Source organism: Balaenoptera physalus (assembly GCF_965194825.1).
Source record: "Balaenoptera physalus genome assembly, chromosome: 7".
NCBI lineage: Eukaryota > Metazoa > Chordata > Mammalia > Artiodactyla > Balaenopteridae > Balaenoptera > Balaenoptera physalus.
In genome coordinates, this window is record NC_138886.1 from 92,926,743 (window position 1) to 92,947,751 (window position 21,009).

At 41.3% G+C, this 21,009-nt stretch overlaps 1 pseudogene across 1 annotated transcript in view; it reads right to left on the bottom strand.

Annotated features, from left to right (window-relative positions):
* Nucleotides 1–21,009, bottom strand: part of LOC309664492 (dihydropyrimidinase-like) — a 77,965-nt pseudogene that overhangs the window by 11,525 nt on the left and 45,431 nt on the right. The gene's annotated exons all lie outside the window — the stretch shown is intronic.

The window sequence follows — 21,009 nt, forward strand, 5'->3', positions numbered from 1 at the left end:
TGGACTTTTGTTTGTTGGAAGATTTTTAATCACATTTTCAATTTTGTTACTTGTGATTGGTCTGTTCATACTTTCTATTTCTTCCTGGTTCAGTCTTGGAAGGTTATACCTTTCTAAGAATTTGTCCATTTCTTCCAGGTTGTCCATTTTATTGGCATAGAGTTGCTTGTAGTAGTCTCTTATGATGCTTATCCCACTACCGGCCATATACCCAGAGAAAACCATAATTCCAAAAGACACATGCGCCCCAATGTTCAATGCAGCACTATTTACAATAGTCAGGTTATGGAAGCAACCTAAATGCCCATTGACAGACGATAAAGAAGATGTGGTACATATATACAATGGAATATTACTCAGCCATAAAAAGGAACGAAATTGGGTCATTTGTAGAGACGTGGATGGACCTAGAGACTGTCATACAGAGTGAAGTAAGTCAGAAAGAGAAAAACAAATATCATATATTAACGCATATATGTGGAATCTAGAAAAATGGTACAGATGAACCGGTTTGCACGGCAGAAATAGAGACACAGATGCAGAGAACAAACGTATGGACACCAAGGGGAGAAAGCGGGGGTGGGAGGGGTGGTGGTGGTGGGATGAATTGGGAGATTGGGATTGACATATATACACTAATATGTATAAAATAGATAACTAATAAGAAACTGCTGTATAAAAAAGTAAATAAAACTTTAAAAAATTCAACATAGAAAAAATTATACCTTGAAAAGGAAAATTATATCTTGAATTTCTTTCCCTTGTCTGTGGCAAAACTGGAAATTTGAGGACAATAAAAATAACAAAATATGTTGAATATAACCTCAGCATATTTTGTCATGTATTTGCATAGTCATCAGTATTCTCAGTAGTTTATTAATACTTTTCAATCTTACACAGTATGAAATGACTTCTAAGCTGGATATTTGGAAATACTGGGTGTTCGCCTTTCCCTAAATCACATTAAATGGAAAAGGAAAAAGAAAATCTGGCAGCAGTGGATCAGACAAGCATACTCTGAAGTTTCTACAAGCGCTTGCTCTCAGGAATGGATTAAAGAAAAGTGCTTTGCTAAAAATCCCAAGGCTAGGTCAAAGGAATAGCAGCTAAAAGCTCCCCTGCAACCCTAATCTGGAGGGGCGGAGCTGGGAGACTCACTGTGGCGCCTCCAGTGGAAATGAACGACACAACGCTGACCTGGTCCTGGGTTCCAGAATCCTGTACCCAATTATCTGTTTGGTTTCCACTCCTTAACACATCCAAACAGAATTCTTGATTTTCCATGATGACTCCAGCCCACACACTCGAGTTTGCTCCTCCCTTGAGTTTCTCATCTCAGTAAATGACACCCCCAGCCACCTTTCCTCACTCCTCAAACCATCATCAAGCCTGTTGGTTCTACCTCCAAAAAATAAATAAATCCCAAACCTGCCCATTTCTCTCCCCCTCCATCGCTCCCACCGAGTCCACGCCACCATCATCTCTCATCTGGACAACCCCCAACACCTCTTACTGGCCTCCATGTTTCCATTCTTACCCTCCTACACTCCTTACCACCCCCCCACAAAGCTGCTCAAATGATATTTTAAAAATGAACATCAGATCAGGTCACTTTTCTGCTTGAAACCCTCCAGTCTGTTCCCCAAGAGACAAATAACTGTAAAAAAGCCCAGGTAATAATAATCATGAAAAAGAATCTGCTCCCAATGAGAAATACCAGCATGGAAAAGAAAAAGAAGATTTTCCTGTATGTCAGGTAGATACTTTATGACATTCTAGTTCATCTTTATGACACCTCTTCAAGGTAGAGAGTATTTTCTACACTTGACAAGTAAATAAATTGAGATTTAGAGAGGTTAAATAACTTGTCAAAGGACCTACGACTACTTTGATGAAACGGGAATCTTTTCATATTTTTTAAGTTAACATACAATAAAATTTACATTTTTAGTGTTAGTTCTATGACTGTTGACACCTGGATAGATTTGTTATCCTCACAACATTCAGGACACAAACAGTTCCATCGCCCCCCAAAACTCATACCATCCCTGTGTAGTCATAACCTCCCCCCACGCATAACTCCTGGAAATCCTTGATCTGTTCTCTATCTCCAGAGCAGTCTCTTTTCAAGAATGTCATGTAAATGGAATCATAGAGTATGTAACCTTTTGAAGCTGACTTCTTTCATTTGGCATAACTATTTTGAGATTTATCCAAGTTGTTGTGTGTATCAATAGGTCATTCCTTTTTAATTGCTGAGTAGTATTCCAATGTATGAATACACCACAGAGTGTTTATCCATTCACCTACTGAAGGACATTTGGGTTGTTTCCAGTTTTTGATGATTATGAATACAGATATTATAAAGATTCATGTATATGTTTGGTGTGAACGCTTTTCTTAGTGTAAATTCCCATGAGTGGCATCACTGGGTCCCATGGCCAGTGTATGCTGCACAAAAAGAGCTTTCAGTATCCTTAGGAACCAACTTACTGGTACAGAGAAACATTTAAAAGGTTAACAAATAGGAGGCAGGTACAAATACAACAACAATCATGTCAAACACTAAGGAGGAGGGAAGAGTACTGATCAAATAGTAAGTAATGTCATTAAAGTAGGAAAATGAATAAAATAGTTAAAGGGTTACTAGGTATAGAATGAGTTATGATAAGTTATGAGTTGGTGATGAAAGATACAAACTTAAAGAAAATAAGTCTAGGAAACAACATAGAGGAGATTTAGACCTTCAGGCTAGAGTGTCGTTTTATGACCATCACAATCTCTCTTCGATACTTCCATAGTCTGGGCTACTGCTTTCCTGCATATCACAGTTACACTGATGGCAGAAGCTCTTGGGCTTATACTGTACAGTGTTATATAAGCATGTCTGGACAGATGTATTAGTAAGGCTGCTATACAGAGAAAGTAAAATGCATAATAATTCATGCTGAAATGGTTATTTACCTACAAGAATGGGAGGCAAAAAAGGGAAAACCCTAAGACATAAAACTTTATTTTTCCAAGCAGGAAGTTAAGAGTTACAGATGCTGTTAGGAAAATAATCTAACAGAAGAAATAAGTTCTATACACAAAAATTGCCATTACGATACCTAAACTTTTGAAAAACTGAAGCATAACAATTTCCCAGTGATTACTCAATGGAACATTGGGCTTCTGTGAAAGACTAGAAATAAGAATACACTGGGGAAGCAAAGAAAATGATAATTATATAATTTAAATGGAAAAAAAGTTACAGAAAGCATGGGAAAATACATATGCATGTGGACAAATGCAAAAGCAAATATACAAATTAAAGTGCTTGGGTGGCCTAGGAAAAAACAAATAAATATGAAAGCAAAAGATCTGTGACAACAAAATATCAAATCAGATTTCTCTGCCGCAGCCAAAACAAAGGCCATTTTTTTGACTTTCTCAGCATTGGGGTTAGCAAGAGAAAGAAGGCAATTAGGCAACATCTAAGTGATTCTCTATAATAAGGTATTATGTCAATGAGGTCAAATTTACACAAAATGTAAATTCTCGGCATTATCACCAGCAGCAAAAAGAATGTGCTTCCACTTTCACATTGGAAGGTGTCTGACAGGGTGTCATTCCTCACCCAACTTTTTCCTTCCAGCCAGAGCTGCGAGTCTCCAGTTCTTTAGGAACTTCCACACTTCTGAGTCTTCCTTTTCCCTGGGTGCCCTTCTCACTGCTCAGATATGCCCCCTCCCTGCCCCAAGACTCTGCTCAAAAATCCTGGTCCCATGTCAATCATATCTCAATAAAGCTGGAAAAGAAAAGAAGAGAAGAAAACAGAAGAGAAAAGAAAGGAAATGAAACAGAAACGAAAGGGAAGGGAAGGGAAGGGAAGGGAAGGGAAGGGAAGGGAAGGGAAGGGAAGGGAAGGGAAGGGAAGGGAAGGAAAGGGAAGGGAAGGGAAGGGCCAGCTTCTGGTTCCTAGAAGCTGACCCTGACAACCCACGGCAAAACCTTGCATTTTCCTCTGTGTTGTAGCATTATCTGAACCAATTGTAATGATCTCTTGATAATTACAGTGTTTTGGAAATAACAGAACACTGACTTACATGGAATGTAAACATCCAGTCCTAAAGTTCTGCTGTGTACTTAGCATTTCTGGTGAACTGTACAAGCTCATTAGTAAGAAATAAATAAATAAATAAAGGAACATTGTTATAATTATCATTCTTAGTTGTATCTTATCCAGTTAGATGAAACATTTGTTTATTGATACCTAAAAATACTTAGCAATACCAATATTATCAACACGATTAAGTCCGCAGCTAAGTACTATTACACCATGTCCTGGATGGTAATGCTCAAATACAGCTGTGTAAGAGTTTGCCCAAGGTTCATACAGCTTGATATTGAAGGAACCTCTGACAGGTTGGAATCACTGCCACTTTTTGAGCATACTGGTGTATCTGTAACCCCGTCATAAGAAGATGAAAAAAAGTGTGGTACATTTTCAATATTTGTTTTCAACAAAAAATAGAATGCAATATCATCATAAGGCTTATAAAATTATTACAAAATGTATTTAACATCTATTCATTACTAGTGCTGTATGGGAGATGTGGTCCATTAGTGGAATGAACACAAGTTCAAAGTCACACAACTGCCTTTCTAAGGACACTTGCTGTTCCTTTGAACATGCTTCCTCCAAGGCAGAGGCCTTCTGTTCTAAGGCAGAAGCCAGAACATGCCTTCCCAGGCCCCTCTGCAGCTGGGGCCCGGTCATGTCGCCTGGTCTCCTCCAAAATGGTGCCCCAGCACCGTACTTTGCAGGGCAAGCTGGTGACTCAGGAAGCAGGTGCTGCAGGATCCATGTTGGTGAAGGTAGAGATGGGTCAATCCTGTTTTTCAGGCCAGCTGTGACAGGGGTTCAGCACTAGGGTCCAAGCCCCGCCTCAGTGAAGCGATCCATGGCAACTGAGCCCAGGGGCAGCGCTGGGGCTCTCTACTGCCCTATGGTAGGCCTGGGGCATTGGCCCTGGCTACACAGCCTCTCAGCCTGGTCTTCTGGCCCTCCTGGAGATCCTCTGAGTCACCCAGTTCTTTTAGTACATTCCTCTTTTGTTTAACCACCTAGCGCAGATTTCTCTTGGTTGCAGCTAAGAACCCTGCCTGATCTATCTTTTTCTTCCAACCATCTTAGAAGAAAGCAGGAACACACGTCTGGGCTCTAACTAGAAGGGATTCAGTCAATGGGCTAACATGTCACCGTCCTAAGGTTCAGCAACACTGTGAGATAAATTGGAGCAGGTGACATGGAGCTTTGCAGTGCATTTCAGCCACACACGTGATCCTATTCTGAGGGATGCAGTGTAGCAAGCTCTGTAGTTCCATCCCTTAGCATACACTCTCCCTTCTTCTGGTTTCAGCATTCCCCCAGTTTTTCTTTAAGAAACATCTCTCCCCCATTGGAGATATCTGGCAAGATGGTTAGGCATGGTGCCCTGTTCTTCCCTAGCCAAGAGAGGGGGAACTGCATTGTTTCCCGGGAATTTGAATCTTTGGTAGAATGACAAAAAGAAATGTTTTTTTAAGGGATTGGAGGGTGCATCCCTGAACACAGAGCAATTCTGCTGCAGGCTGTCCAGGGCTGCCTTGGACTCTGTCCTTTCAAAGCCTGGAGCACTGACTATTCCTTTGATCTGTGGGCACCCCATGGCCTTCCCACAGAGTGTGGTTTTGCTCATCTGCGTGGAAGTTAGTTGCTATGGTTTGCAACCAAAGACGCTGACTGATGAAGACCTTGTCCTCTGGAGAGTAATTCCTGTAATGAAGAGCCCATGGATGTCTCCAAGGCACAGGTCAAAAGGTCTGCGACTCAAAAAGAAACCAGAAACTATTTTCCACCAAATCTGTCCACAGAACAGATGCGAATGTGGGGCGGTGCTCTGATTCCACTCATCAGTCAAACCAAAGAGCTGTGAGATTCATCATCAAATAGTTTTCAAATTTAACAATATGACAGTCAGCTCAGGAGAGTAGAGAAATACCTTCTCTCTAATTACTGACTGGATGGCTAGGCTGTTGGCCTGTCCTGGTGGTGACAGGAAGGATAGGAATGATTAAAGCCTTCCCGTCTGCTAAGTGAAGCTGGGGTTCCTGGGCCATTAACTCTTCATTAGCAGATTCTCCGTGGTCACCCTGCCCCAAGGGAAAAGCTGCTCTTTGTCAAACTCGCTTTGAGCCTGTATCAAACGGGCACATTTCTCTGCAGAGGGGTGTCAAGGTTGTCTTACTGAGTCCCAATTATACACATCTCCAAGGCTCAAGCCGACAGGAAAGCGGAAGCCTTGAAGATAACATTAAGCTATTTTTCAACTGTGTCAATAACTTTGATACCACTCACATCACAGCTGCAGAAAAACATTCTGTCCCTTTGCAAATAGCTTCCTATCAAAGAGCTGCGTGCTCTTATAGATGAGAAAATCACTGAAGCAAAATAGCCTGTGGGAGACTGCCTGTGTGCATTCAAAGAGAACACTGGGGAAAGGAAGATAATTTCTTAAAACAATGTGGGTTTTCCTGACCCCAGAGAAATGACTTGTTTAGGTATTTTGTTATACTGCCTCCAACTCAGCCACTTTGTCCATGGCATGGATGGATCGTTACCAGGTTGCCATGAGAACCAAAAAAAAGGTTGAAAGAATCATATCAGGTCTATTAGTGGCTTCTTTAAAAATATACCTCATCTCTCTACACTGTGTTATATGACATCTTGTATATTCAACATGAAAGAATAGTAACCATTTAAAGCTTCCCAACAGCACCATGCAATAGACAAGGATGATGAGACACAAAAAGGTGAATAACTCACCCCATGTTACACAGCTAGTAAGTTCATGCAGCTCAGATGAGATAAAAGGCTGGGCTCTTAACCACTAGACAGTGTTGCCCCTTGAAAGCTCTATGAGAAGCTACTTGGAAAGCATGCAGTCAGTGAAAACATTCTTCATCCACCAGAAAACAAATGGGAAGCAGCTCGTTCCTTACTTCCTAGTGTTTCTTAGTCTGTCTTCTGTTTAGCGGCAAGGGATTTAGGATGCTATTAAAAATTCCTTAAACTGAAATTGGTCATTCTCCATGTGATCATGATGGAAAATTTTTTTTTGACGTGTGCTCCAACTGTCTATTTCAGACTACTTCTGTCAATTTCTTGGATGTGACAAGTTATATAAATGGGGAGCAAAGCAACCACATCTCTGGAAATGCTAAATGGTGCTACTTCAAGTACATTCTCATTATTAAGCAAAGTTGCTGCTCACTGCACCCATCAATCTTCCATCCTCGATGCAGACTTCTGCACCGCTTCCCACAGAAGAGAAAATGGGAACTGCTTCAGCCACATTATTAAATCTAAATTGGACAATAACTTGGAACTCTACTGGTGCTACATGGACAACAAAATACTTAATACAGGTTCATAATAATGCTGCCCAAGCATTGACTTAAAGAAATAAACCGATCGGGCAAGCCGGCTATTTCGTCCTTGGAGTTATGTCATCCAGGTCATGGATGGTGGTGCAGACCATGGTTAGATAAACTGGATTTAGATTCTAGAAAGTTGACCTTGGAAGTAGGTCCCACATCTTTCACCCCCTGTGCCTTGCACAGCACTGAGCAAATAGAAGGCATTTTAGATACATATTTGTTTATCTAAAAATAAGTTATTAGCAAATTTTGACATTACTACTTAACATAAATATTTCATGTTCTATATACTAGTTTTCAGAAAGTGGGGAATTAAAAATAATTTAGTGTCTTGAAGGAAGAGGAGCTGAATGGGAATCAGCAAAAGCTAGCATGATACTAGGATGTATATCCTATGAATATTAAACAGATAAGTTCTTATAGGTGAGGTATGATTATTAGCTTTCGGAAGGTGAGGCTGTTGGCCTAACATATTGGTAAGAGTTAGAAATAACTTTCTGGGATGGGGTGTGGACTTGGTCTTGTAATTACATTGTCACCCTTCCTGGGAGGCTGCCTTGCCCTTGGCAAGATGACATTGTTTGACAGACTATCTAGGGGCACAACTTGGGCAGAAAAAGATGTGCGTTTTCTACACAGGAATACAATGGGTAAAATTCACACACTATCCTTCTTGCAAACCAGAGTCGGCCAGGTATTTATGATTATGTTCAGCTCTAATACCATATTTCAGGAAGAAAGAAGACTTACTGGACTATAAAGGGAAGTCAGTAGGGTTCTCAATAAAGGGATGGAAAAGAGAACGCTGGATCACGTAAATGTCTGGGGCACTTCTAAACTTTACTCTTTTTTTTTGAAACGAAAAAGATGACCTATTTTCCTTCCATCCCTGCTGAGGAAAATAAAAAGAGGTAGTGAGCAGAAATGCTGGCAGATGAAATGTAGTTTGACACTGGAAAATAACTTCGTGACAATCGGGAGTGAGGTGTGTTAGTGAAGAACAAGAGCAAAGTCTGCGGCCAGGAAAGAGATCCGTGGACACAGGCGGCCAGTGAACTGTGTGAAATCCACCAGGATGGGCTACAGCACCTCCTCAAAAGTCAGAGAGAATTTCCGGCTCCGCAATCCTAAGAACAGAGCCCTGGCCTCCAGCATTCCCGAGAAAGTGATGAGGCAAACAGAACGTCACATGATTCTATTTCCAAGTCACTTCAATTAGGGGCCCAGCAAGTTCCAGGTGTGGTCAATGTCCATTAAGCTATATTCTGGGTTCTTCCATGTGCACGCCTCACCTAATCTCTCAAGCACTCATTATCTCCATTTAACAGACGAGGAAATGGAGACTGAGAGGGGTTGAGTAAATTGTCCGAGTTACACAGGAAGTATGCGGTCGGGAGGAAATAAACACGGGCAGGCTGAACCCCCATTCCACCCTCCTTCACCACACTCCACCATCCGTGAGCACCCCCTGCGCCAAGGATGAAAGCACTACATTCTTCACTCATTAAAAAGGTTACCAGAGACCACATGTTAACAGCTGGGCGGTAGGTATGCCTTCCTTCCCTGCCTTTTGGGGCAGCTGTAACTTTGCAGTGTTTAAGAGATTAGTCAACAAGTCAACCAGGCCTGCTCTGGATCCCAGCTCTGCCCTTTGCAGCTGTGTGATTTGAAGCAAATGAATAACTTCTCTGTACCCCTCAGTGTCTTCACCTCAAAACAGATAACCACGTGGATAATGACACCCAGGCCTCAGAGGGTAGAAGTGAAGCAGCGGCCAATGTGCAGCTCCAATTATCTGCGGGCTCATCTGGCGTGAGGAGCCACTGGGGCTGAGCCTGGGCCCAGTGTGTGTTTGGGCCCATGACCAAAGTTTGACATCCACGCCACACCAGCAAGGGCAGAGGCAACAAGAACAGGCACTGGTGTCACTCCGTCCTCCCTGTCGGGCCCAGCTTGCGCTTGTGGTTCCACCTTGTCTCTGCACTTCCCACTGGACCTCCATCTTCCCCTCCCGATGGCCTGACCGCTGGACTTCAAGCTCCAGCATCAGATGCAAAGACAGCAGCCTTGCAGACACTGATCAACCAGCTCCTACAGTTGTGAAAGGTCAAATCATATATACAAACATGTATGTGTATACCTATGTATATATACATGTGCACATATATCTACACACACACATATATGTATATATGCATGTGTGTATACATCTGTATCTGTATCGATATCTGTATCTCCAGGTGGTTCCACTTCTCTGTTTGAACCCTGACTGATATATCCTGGATGGGGTGCTTCTGGGATTGTTTCTTGCAGGCATCTATCTCTTTCCTTGTCTCTTGCTTTGACATTTTCACTTGCTTTTCTTACATTTGCTAATAGCACCTCAGTGGCTAAGAGCCATGGCCCAGCCATCTATGATGAACATGACAATAATAAATAATAATATTCAGTTGCAGCCTCTATTTCCTGCTTGCTTATTTGTCAAACCCTATGCTAACATCTTTTCACACATTATTTTATTTAATCCTTACAATCCAATGGAAGCAGGGTTTTTTAAATACCTATTTTATAAATGAAGAAATTGAGGCTCAGGGAAGCTGAGTAACTCACCTAAGATCATAAATAAGATTCTGTGTGCCTCAAAAACAAAGCACTTAACCATCATGTATTGCCTCCCACTGTAAGTGATCCATCCAGAACACGAGTCTGGAGCAAAATGCACATTTATATGAAATTTTACCCCATCTTCTTCCAGAAACACTAAAGCACCTTAAAAGGAAAACAATGTGAGGTAGGATAATTAGGGATAAAAACAGAGCAGAGAAACTCTAGAAAAGAAGCTGGTACCAGGCACCTGTGGGTAGTTGAATTTAAGTCTATATAGGAGATTAAACTCATTAGCATAAATTTCTATGCAAAACCTTTCCCGCAAAATAGGCAACCAAAGAATGAATCAATTTTAAGGCATACTGTCATGTTTTATTTTAGACCTTGGGTACAATTTATTCTCATAATTGCCAGAAACCACAAGTGAGGCATGGACAGACTAGGAGGCTTGTCATATATTTAGGAATTAGAAATGCTCTTATATAAAAATAGAACAACAACTTGGGTCTTCTATCATACTGCTGAAAGCCATGCTTGGGTCACTAAACTCTTCTTGTCTCTGGTTTATCACTTAAATAAATGAGGTAGAATTACTAATTAGGCTTACAATGTTACCATAAAGAAAGTTAGGTTCTAAGAAATGAGCTTCCTAAGTCCAGAATGATAAGAACACTATTTCACAGCTCTGACCTACCAGCCATACACAACTCTATTTGCTTCCAGCTTGAGGCAAAAGAGAAAATGAAATGAAGTCAACTTGGTGGAACATTGTAGAAAATCTCTATCCATCTATGTGTTTATCTCATATTCCATTCATTTAACATGTATTTATTGATCACTACTCCATGCCACACACTGTTCTAGGCACTGGGGATGCAGCAGTGAATAAAACAGACAAAAATCCCGACGGGAACTGAGCTCACACTCTAGTCAAGTCTATTTCTGAATTTGCGAGGACCTCTTTGTTATAAATATGACTCTAACATATGAACAAGGTCAATTTTTCAATAATAACAACATGCATATAGGTCCTTACAGTTTATGCAAAACACTTTCATGTAACTATAGCATTTATTTCTCAAAAGAACCTGGGGAGTTTGCAAGAAATAAGACAGACCCCTTTAAATGAAGAGACAAATAATAACACTTTACCAAATGAAAAATGAACAAAGGGCATGAACCGATATTTCTTCATAAGGAAAAAAACCCAATGACTAATAAACATGGAAAAATATTCAACTTCCTTAGTGCTCAAATATATGCAATTTGTAGCTGAAAGGTAAAAATTTTTACCTGCAAAAGTAACAAAAATCAAAGGGAAAAAAAAAAAGATTGTACCCAGAGTTGGTGAGGAACCATGAGGAGGTAACCACATATGCAGAGAACCCTTAAATGCATATACCCTTTGATATAGTAATTCTGCTCTTAGTAACTCATCCAATAGAAATAATCAAAAATTTGGATTTAAAATAGCAAAAGAAAAAAAAAAATTTAAAAACTGTAAAAAGTAATCCAAGTAATAACTAAAATAAAGAAATTATATAGAGACACTTCTCTGGAGACCACTGCCCCACAGGGTCAGACATCCAACACTGATTAATGGCCCTTTGCAATGTGACATCTAAGGGGCATTTTACCTAAATTGCAGGTACAACTGCACCCCACTGACACGCCAATCGCAAACTAAATGTGCAGAAGTGGATATGCATAAACAGGAGTGAAACTATGATTGACAAAACAAACTGGAATTCTGGAACTATTGTTGATTCGTCTAAGCTTTTTTTTTTTTTTTTTTCCTATAGGTTCTCACTTTATAAAAGTCATTTAGGGCTTCCCTGGTGGTGCAGTGGTTGAGAGTCTGCCTGCCAATGCAGGGGACACAGGTTCAAGCCCTGGTCTGGGAAGATCCCACATGCCGCGGAGCGACTAGGCCCGTGAGCCACAATTGCTGAGCCTGCGCGTCTGGAGCCTGTGCTCCGCAACAAGAGAGGCCGCGACAGTGAGAGGCCTGCGCACCGCGATGAAGAGTGGTCCCCGCTTGCCACAACTAGAGAAAGCCCTCGCACAGAAACGAAGACCCAACACAGCCAAAAATAAAAAATAAATAAATTAATTAATTATTAAAAAAAAAAAAAAGTCATTTACTTTGACACCTCCCTGCTAGGTAGTAAATCTCTCGTGTCTTACCACTTTGTATGTGATAATGATAATGATATTAATGTTGCTTAAAGTTTTACCATATGCCATGCACCATGTTGAAGGTATTATCTCCTTCCAACAAGGCCCAGAGCTTGGCACTATGATTAGCATATCTACATTACTGTGGGTCTGAGAGGAAACTGAGAATTGAAAAGGTAACTTGTCCAAGGTCATGCAGCTAGTATTTGAGATTTGAATCTAGTGACCCACTTCTGCTCTGAATCCCATGCCCCTTAACTGCTGTGCCACACACCCTGACCTTTTACCTTATAGTTATTTGAAGAGTTTTTTAAAAAATTTTATTTAATGTGTCCAATTAGGTCCTAAGTTATATAAGGGGAACACATTTCTCACTCAATTTTGAGTATGATATTTTGCACCCAGTTGGCACTCAATAAATGCTTGGGTCATAAATGAACAAAGCTGCAGTTGTTTTGAAGTCATTTCTGACTCCTTTACCTCATTCAATTTTCAATCTTTCTCCTGGTTGTTAGGAGAACTTTTCCTCCCTGGGGGAAAAATGTCTTAAATCAATTTTTTTCCCCCCATTTTCCTTGCCATCATCTTGTTTGAGGCCTTATCCCCTCAAGCCAGACTGCACCAATAGCCTCCTGACCATGCTTCCAGACTCCAACCCATCCTGCCCACTCATAACCCTAAAATACTATCTAATCAAGGTTTCCCAACTGATGAGCCCGGATGCAAGATTGAAACTCTGAGATCCCAGGGTGACCAGGTGTGGGCAGAGCTCATAGGCTAGTCACCTTTGACCAAAGGTATTCTCCCAGGTGACAAGCAGTCATTGAGGATTTGTCTGGACATGAGACTTTCAGTGCTATGGGAAAACTGGGAAGGTTCCAGGCAAACCAGGACAAGTTGCTTTTGCTATATTCTCCTCCCAGTCTCCAAATCCCTTTCTCTTTAGTGCCGTGTACTCTACAAATAACCATTTTCCACTTATGCCATGTAAAAATAGGGAGGTACAGATTTAGATCAATTCAAATCCTCACACAAAGACATTCAATAGCTCGTGCTGCCTAAGAGAAAAATCTTCTGTACTCAAACTACCATTCAAAGCCCTTGGCAGTTTGGCCAGGACTAATCTTGTCTCCAGCTGCCTGCCACCTTGACCCCTCTGCCCAGCCTCCTGGGTCTCTTGATTGCCCACTGAATTATCTTTTCCATTTTCCCTCATTTATCCCTGACTTCTCCATCTGGAGGGCTTTACTGCCCCCGTCTACTTATCCAGAACCATCCCTAAGGATTCAGCTAGGTCAAAGCCCTTTCCCAAGCCCAACCCGGTCTTCTGTGAAGGCTTGATGACCTCAACTCAGGACAATTATTTGGACCACTCATTGGTAGGAGTCAAGCACATGAGACCCTCCCCACTTCTTGAACTGATGTGTTGAGCACTTCTAATTTTCCTCTTCCAAGAGTTATCTTATCCTTTCCCATGTTTATATCTTGTCTGTCCAACCAGAATGCAGCCTCTTTGATGGTAGGTGTTAAATCTTATATTTATGTCCCTCACAGAACTTAGCAACGCTATTTCTTATACAGAGTGAGCACGCAATAAATACATTTGTAGGTAACCGGTTAATACTTTCTCCTCCCATCCCCACCATGCGAGGAACTCAGCAACCCTTCCGCACAGATAAATGCTCCTATTTTCTGTGTGTGGCTAAACTGCCTTTTCATTTTTCTGCCTCCAGACTCTTAGCTTTCCTTAAATGCCTGGGTAGGAGAATAGAACCAAGAGCAAAGTATAAACATGTCCCTCCTTGGTGATTAAAAAAAAAAAAACGGGCAGAATCACATTGGGGTGGGGTGGGAGGAGGGGAGACAGGAAGGAAATATTATATCAGAAATGTAAAGAAACCACCTTTAAGAAAGTTTGGAGAGACAGAGAGCATTCCAAATATAGGAAAAGAGATAGAGAAAAGGTAGGGAGCAAAGGGCTTCACAGAAAAGAAGAAAATAAATAAAATGAAGCTGTCTGTGTTAGAATGTGGCCAGAGACGCCTGCAGGAAGGCCTGGCACAGACGCCAAGCTCTGCGTGGAGGGGCAGCCTGCGTGACCCCCTCCAGAAGGCCGCAGGGGAGGTCGCTGCCCAGTCCCAATTACAGGACTGAAGGCAGGCACAGGGAACTGATGGAGAATTTCCTTCAGGCAGCATCATCTCGGCATAAAAAGCAAGACTGATCCATTTCCCTTCCAGCCAAAAAGAAATCAAGTTAGACAAAGGAAATTAGGCAATAGGTTTAATGTGACTCCAGCTGCCGCTGCAAAATCAACTTAATGTACCTCGACTCTCCTTCCCCAACTCTCTCTGCTTTGCACAGCCCGCTCTTCTGGGAGGGCACCGAGTAGGTGTTCTGCAGGCACAGGAAACCTTTTAAATGGAAAATGTCCACTGTCCTCTGGTGTCCAAAGAATCCCCCAGCCAGCAGGATGCGCTGGGAAGTGAGATCCAGGAGCACTGGCAGATTTGCAGAGACCTATATGCCAAGTGCGCACTTGTCACCGAGGACAGAGCACGCGGTCTGCTGCCCTGCAGCCCAGCGAGGAAGCTCTGACCTTGGACTCAGGGATGCTCTGCTCAGCACCCCCAGCTCACCACTCTGCATAAACCTACATATATATACACATATATAGATGCGTATATATGTACATATAAACTTCATCTCAGTTTATATATGATAAAGTGGGGAAATCAGGGCCAACATGTATGTTTATGCAAAATATGTGAGGCTGTGACCAGAGGCCCTGATGAATAGGAAACCGTTATATGTCTGTATTCATGTGTCTTTGGTTGATGCTAATATTCTGTATCTCAGGGATTGGGGATGCAGTTAGAATAAGAAAATAGGTACAAAGCCAGGTGTACAGGTGGATATTTGCTGTGTCACCTCAGGGGACAGGAAGGGATCGGAAGCCCACGTTGTCTAACCCCACTTCCTACCACCCACACCCCATCTCCACATTCCATCCCACTCTGTTAGTGACAGCCGATCCCTGGAATGTCAGGCTCGCAGCTCACAAAACAATGACTGCAGCCAAAAAGCAAAAGCCACCACCTCTCCACTAACCCTGCCCCTGCCACCCAAGTAAGGAGTGAGATTATGCCTCACTTTTGTCTTCAGCTGCCTACTGTGGTCTTTGACACATGGCAGGGGTCCAATATATGGTTCTTAATAACTGAATAAATGAATGTGGGACAAGATAAGAGGTAATAGAGACAAATGGATAGTTCTGCATTTACTTACAAAGAATCGAGCAATTTTATATCTTTCTACTGGCAAAAATTTGACAGCATTTGATGTCAAACAAATCAGGGACTAGACAGATGTCCTATAGAAATTCTCACACATGTATACAAGGATGTACACACTGTCTGAAACAGTGAAAGACTGGAAACAACCTAAATGTCCACCAGCATAGGAAGATATATAATCAATCATGCTATATTCATAAAATAGAATACGATACAGCAGTAGAAAGGAATGAAACACCTACACACATTTCGACATGGTTAGGTGCCAATAAACATAATATTGAGAAAGTTGCACAATAATATATATGGTACAATACAATCCATATAAAGCCAAAAATACACAAAATATATTTATTGTGTATATACTGTGCTTGGGAATGCACCTATATAAATATATCGTACAAATAGGAAGAAATGCATGGGAGTAATAAACATCAAATCCAGGATTCAAGGTATTTATTGGGGGAGGGGAGGAGATGGGCTTGGGAAGGTTAATACACAAATGTTAACTGCATTATTCTTTGTGACTTCTGTTTATATTAAATATTGTATCTTTGAAGAATTATGGACACTGTAAATTACTATCTGCTCAAATGGACTTAAAAGTGTGAAACAAACAAACAAACAAACAAAAACTATTTAGCATAATCCTGTTATCTTAACATAAACACCAGAGAAGGCCCAGTATAAGTTTTTATATTATTGACTGAATAAATGTGATAAGATATTAGAACTCCACGCAATTGCTCACATTTCACATTTTTAACCTACAAATGGCAATTTCATAAGGTACATCGCAGAAAAAAATGTCATAAAGGAAATGCAAAGTTCTGCATTTAGTTATAAAACCAATCAGCCTCACATGTTCCTGCTCTCGTGCTATGACGAGCAGAATCGGATCCAGTTCTGGGACTTGCATCTTTGTAGGATGTGGACAAGTGTGCGTCAAGAGAAGGGTGAGCAGTAGTGTGGTCAGGACATTGGGATTCTGCTATCATGGACCTAAGGATCCACTGAGGGATCTGAGGATGCTTATCTGGTGATGGGATGACTTATTGGAGCCAATGTCTTTCTTCAAATGTTTGACTGAATGAATGAATGAATGAACTATTATCTGAGAATGTAGATACATTCCTCATAGCTTCAGAGGCCAAACATGTTAGCAGCTGGAAGGAGGGAATTTTTAATGCAACCAAAGTAAGAACATCCTAACAATTACAACCATCCCAGGAAGGACTGAACAGTTTGGTTAGGTAGTTAAGTTTCCTAAAACTAGTACTAATCAAGCAGGGCTACAGAGAACTCTGTTTGGGGAGTTAATTGGACTTTGAGTTCCAAAGTCTTCTCTCACACTATGAGAACCAGTGCTTCTTAAACCTGAGTGAGGAACAGAATCCCCTGGGGGGCTTGTGAAAACACAGGTTGCTGGGCTCCACCCCTCAGAGTTTCTGAGACAGCAGGCTCCGGGAGGTGCCTGAGAATTAGCATTTCTAATACATTCCCAGCTGATGCTGATGCTACTGGTCCAGGGACCACACTTTGAGAACCGCCCCCTTTTCTTTTTTTTTGGCCGCACCATGCAGCATGCGGGACCTTAGTTCCCCGATGAGGGATTGAACCCGTGCCCCCTGCACTGGGAGTGAGGAGTCTTAACCACCGGACTGCCAGGGAAGTCCCAAGAACCCCTGTTCTTAAAAAAAAAAAAAGTAAATTAGCTTACATTAAGGTTTTTTGTTTTTGTTTTGTTTTTTGAGCTTTGTTCAGGCCATTAGAAAAGACTGTGCTTCCCTAAATTACTCACTGCCTCCAAATAGACTTCCAATTGTGATCGCCCTCTAAAGAGAACAATGCATAGTAACTGATGCTTTCTCCAAAGGCCTTTGTAGGAAGTCGTGCTCTTTGCTGTGCTTTAAGAATATAAGGACACCGGGATTCTTTTCAGGTACTGATACGAAATTTCCCTCCATCCATTTTCATTCCATCTTCTGACCCCTCCATAACCAAGGGCCCATGTTTTTAAGATAACTGGCCAGAATTAGAAATGAGTCTGGGACCAAAACACAGAGTCGTTTAACCCACAAAAGGATCCAATCTGGCTTAAGCCACATTCATGGCCAGGCCAGGTCTGGCAATGTTACTGGCCACTGACTCTGGAACGTATCCTTGTCAAGTACTGCTTTGGGGAAGGAGAAGGAAGAAGTGCCAGAATTCTTTTATTTTCAACTCAGAGGGAAAAATGTAAAACCTCGATCTTGGCCGTGTTTCCGAAGCAGATAAACAAAGCCCAACCAAAATTTTAAAATCACATTTGTTCACTGGCCCGAGACAATTAATATCTGGTTTAGTCACTCAATAAATAATTATTGAGCTGCTATATATTCCTGGCACTGTTTTGGTACCTAGGGATACAGCTGTAAATAAGACAGGCAAATGCCAAAGACAGAAAAATTTATAACATATGTCAGGTAGGAAGAAAAATATAGCAGGTTAGAAAAGCCTATGCGTTTCATACAACCACCTCCCCTTGGTGCTTATTTGTTACCCAAATCCTAATGCTTAAAATAAACTATGCTTACTCTGGCAAAGGCAAATTGGCAACGATAGAATATGGGTTACTGTGGTCTGTCCCTAAGCCGTTTTTCCTGTATCATTTGAAGAAAATTGCAGCTATTAGTAGTGAAGTCCTTGGAAATCATTTCTAGTTCACTTGAAAGGTTCAGCTGCATAAGAACATGTTTAAATAAACAACCTGGAATAAATAGTGGTTAAAATTTCACCCGTATGTAATCAGCAAGCTAGCTTTTTTCATGCATAGTCCAAAACTTTTTTTTTAAAGCAAATGTCTTCTGAAGGTCACAAAATGGATCTTAGGTGGTTTGTTGAAACTGTTTCACTGCAAATAATTTTTCAAAGGAGTCAGCTCTGGGGGCACATGAGTTCTGATTTAATCAGGTTATCTTAGCCTAAAGAATCCACTAAGCTCCTTAATTTTAGTCATTCTTGCTGCAAGTTGCAGGTGTGTAAGAAACACAAGAGATGGAGCTTTACATGAAATATAATTTTAGTCCTGTTTGGTCTGAAGTAAGTCATTACTGCTTTTGAATCACAATTATAGTTAATAATAGCTCCCACTTATTTGATCAATTGATCATCTACTGACACTGACCACCTACTACTACTGAGCACCTACTGCACGCCAGGCACTACTGAACATTAATTATGTACCACGCATTTCAGATATTTTGTTTTTTATTACATTTATTATACCAAGCATTTTACGTACACTATCTTAAACACAACAATGCTATCAGATAAACGTCAATCATCATCAACATCCCTATTTTACAAATAAACAGACTGAAATTCAGAAAAATTAAATAACATTCCCAAGGTCACATCCAGTTAGTATGTGGCACACAGAGTAGGAATTGAACCCCAAAGCCTTTTTCTCTTTATGCTCTGGTTCTGCTCCTGCCCCCAGCAGCTGAGAAGGTGGGCTGGATTTTGTGTGCATTAGCAAAAGTCATTTATTCCTCAAGAAACTTTGCTATCATTTGCCAGAAAATTGTCAAAATTACTCTATAAATCGATGGTAACTACTATGTGGCGGGTCCTCGGATAGCTGTGCAAAAGCAGAGCCTTGGTCAACCTTCACCTGACGCCATGCTGCCCCCATGAACGTCTGCAAGACAACCCGGTGAAAAAGCATGGCATAAATCGTCTTCATTTCCAGCCACACACGTGGTACAAGGCCTGGGTCTCTCTCCCCTCCTCCCACATGACGTGATGGTGTGGGTTTGGGGACTGGGAGAGGAGTGAGTTATAAACAGTCTTAGAAACAGGCATTAAAAGCAGAGTTTTCAGGCTGACCAACATTTACAAGCAGAGACACGGTAGTTGTGTTTATGTGCCTGTGTGTGAGTGCGTGCTAGCATGTGTGTGTGCAAACGCTTCTTTTGAGAAGGAAGATGATAGTGTACAAGTTAGTTAAATGATACACGATGTGCAACTTCAAGGGAAAATGCTTAGTAGCTTCCGTGAAATAGTCACTGATAACATAGCTGTAATAATCAGCCACAGTCATCACTATTCACCAAAGGGCACCTTACTCCCTATTTCTTCTTTTTCCCCACGTCCCACACTCCCCACTAGCCAAGGATGAAATAGTCATTCTTCTCCTTTTCACACACAAGGCCCTCTCTAGAACTCAGAGGGGCACTTTCATTAAGCTGCAAGTCATTACTCTTCTCTGAATATAGTTAAATACATTTATCTCTATCTTCAATGAGAAAGGGAAGGAAATTAAGCAGGAAAGACAGCACAACGCCTTCAAGAATGGTGTATTCAAGGTCGAAGCCTGCCATAATTGAGTTAAAAATAATAAACGAAAATAACTGTGAGCAAAGTATGCCTGCTTTGCAAAATACAGTCCAGCCTAGAAGTCTTCATTAAATGTTCCAGTGCACACAGTGTGTTAGCTGTGTGTCTGTGTGCTTGAGATTCTGTGAGATACCCTACCGCTCACAAATAATGAAAAGGGACAGTTGCCATGGTAACTAAGTGCTACTTAATGAATGCAGAAGAACGGAAGCTCATAGGATAGTCTTCAATTGCCAGAACATGAGTTACTGCTGCTGCTATAGGCTTGCAAGTAACTCACATGCCATCTTCTCTAATAAGGTTTTTAACAAGTTGGCCAATTTGACTGGTCTCTGTATTTACCACCACATGATACCACAAGATTCTGTCTTGACACTACATGAAAATCATAATCCTGATTTTTGTCCTCCTGACTCTAAGCTCCAAGATATCCTACAGAAATGGGCCAAACATTTAGATAGGCAATGTGTCCTTAAATTTCAAGCTCTGACCCAAGTAGTGATGTGTTAGGGCACATACCTCTGTCACAAGCAATAGGCACTGGCTCAATGGGCCATCACACTGAATACAGCAGACTCTTTTTACTTCCAAAAAAGGTGAATGCTCCATATGCACCAAATGCAGTTTGTTTTGATTGTGCAATGACACAGAAGAGCTATTGCAGTTGATTTTTGCAGGAACTTTTTACAGGCTAGTAACGTCTTAGGTAACCTTTCAACAGGGTGTCCAAACCTTCTCTACAGACGCCCACTCCCAATCCTCTCTCAGCATCCAGCACCACATGTCAGATCCCTCACCCTGGAATCACCCGGCTTTTTATAAGTTTAAAAGAAAAAGAAACATGGCTGCACTGCCTATCTTTCCCTTGATCTCCTTCAGCAACTTTAATGCAGTCCATTTTTAAGGTTACAGATTGTGTTGCAAGCATACTTCTACATGCCATTAATAAGTAATGAGAATTTTTTAAAAAAAAAGGAAAACATCTATGTTCCATGAAGCCAAACATCATTAGCAAACGCATCCATCCTCCAAAGGCTGGCTTTTTCTTGCATAACCAGAAGCTCGAATGGCCTGGTTGGGGCCC